A 2,092-nucleotide genomic window follows, 5' to 3' on the forward strand; every position below is an offset into this window, starting at 1 on the left:
TCCTACTGCAATGCTCTCCTATTGCAATGCTCTCCTATTGCAATGTTGTCCTATTGCAATGCTCTCCCATCGCAACACATCCGTTTTTGCAACACCCTCGCCATTGCAACTCTCTCTTGCAATGCCATTTCCCAAAGCAAATTGCCCCCCCTTGCAATGCACTCCCCATTGCAATCCTCTCCTTCTTGCAACCCACTCGCCTGCTTGCACTTGCTGCAATGCTCTCCCTCCTGCAACCTGCTTGCCCACTGCACTCAGATCCTTGCTGCAATGCTTTCCTCGTTGCAGCATGCTGCCCCATTGCAATGCACCTCCTGTTGCAACATGCTTTCCTCTTGCAGCTGCCCCACTTTTGCAATGCCAGCCCATTCCGTGCTGCAACCCAGCCCCCCTCACTGCAACCCATCCAGCTGCTGTGCCACCACCCCTGTTGCAACGCAACTCCTGCTGCAAAGAGCTTTCCCACTCTTGCAAGCTCCTGATTGCACTACCTTGTTGCAACGCCTTCCTTGTTGCAACGCCTTCCTTGTTGCAGTGCCTTCCTCCTTGCAATGCACAGCTCCCTTGCACTGTGCTCCCTGTTGCAGGTACGGCCGGCGGTCCAGCAGCCGGGCGCTGTGTGAGGAGCCCATGGGTGCTGCTGGGTGCTGAGCGCCGGGTGCGGTGCTGACTGCGTGGCCCAGCAGTGCCTGGGGGGGGGGCCCGGGCGCGGGGTCCTGCAACATCTGCAGCCCCTCAGCCCCCCTCACATTGCCCCCAGACCCCCAAAATAAACCTCATTGCAGCCACCTCCTGCTTCTGCCTGGTGCTGGGGGTGCTGGGAGCTGGTGCTGGGAACGGGCGCAGCAGGGTGTGCAGTGGTGTGCGTGCAGCTGTGTGTGAGCATGGAGAGCAAGGGTGCAGCTGTGCTGCTGTCTGTGCCCAGCGAGCACGAGGTGTGTGCACAAGTTGTGCACTGTGCACACTTAGCACTGCACTGTGCACACTTAGCAATGAATTATGCACACACAGCCTTGCACTGTGCACACTCAGCCTTGCACCATTGCTCTGTGCACACGCGTCCACCAGTCTTTGCGGACGGTTGGAGCTCCTCCCGCCAGAGCCGCTCTGCACTGCGCTCTCTGTGGTCCGAAGTCCTCCAGGCGGTGCAGCGGCGCTTTCCGTCCACCAGGTGGCGGTACAGAGCACTGCGCATGCGCAGACCCTGCCTCAGTTTCCCCACCCGACCCCACCGGGTTGGGCTCTGCACTCATCTCAGTGCCCCCCGCCTGGGTCTTCCCGCCCCCCCCCCCCCATAGCAATGACCCCAATGAGGACCCCAACCTGTAATTAGCCCGCAATTAATGACCTTCAGTGGTGCTGCTGGGGCTGCTATGGGGGGATGTGGGGACAGGGGGGGCGCCGTGCTGCATCTCTGCATCCCCTCTGTCCCCCTGCCCCACGTTGGGGGGACACCCGGGGGTCCTCATGTCCCCGTGTTCCCAAATCCCTGTGTCCCCACATCTCAATGTCCTTATGTCCCCATTTCCCCACTTCCCCTTTTCCCACACCCCCGTCCCCATGTCCCCCCACCCTTGGCTCACCCCTCTGTGGCGCTTTTGTGCCTTTTCTTAAAGTGAAAGAGAAGAAAAGCAGCTCCCGTGTCCCCAGACCCACAGAACTGGGGCAGCGCAGGGTGGGCACGGTGCAACCCGTGTCCCTTCCGCCCCCCATGCGCGTCCCCCCGCCACGACGTCCCCTCTCCCACCGATGCCTTTATCCCTGAAAATGCATCTTTGGCCCCATTTTAGCACACAGAGGGGGTTTGTGGGGCTGGGGAGGGGTGCATGGGGGGGTCACTTTGTGTGTGCGTTTGCACACGTGTGTGCAGTGCCCTTCACCCTGCAGCCAGGAGATGTCAGCACAGCTGCAGGCAGCGGAGTTGGGCTGGGTGTGAGGGTGTGCACACGCGTGCTTGCACAGTTTGCACACGCAGATCCATGCCTGCCCGGCTCTGTGCGTCCCCCCATTTGCACAGCTGCACACGTGCCATGCATGCATGCACCATCCGTGCACGCTGCTCTGTGTCCCAGCAGCACGATGTGTGTGCGGG

Source organism: Lagopus leucura, unplaced genomic scaffold (genome assembly GCF_019238085.1).
Source record: "Lagopus leucura isolate 7727_CA_CO unplaced genomic scaffold, USGS_WTPT01 34818-0_obj-0_obj, whole genome shotgun sequence".
NCBI lineage: Eukaryota > Metazoa > Chordata > Aves > Galliformes > Phasianidae > Lagopus > Lagopus leucura.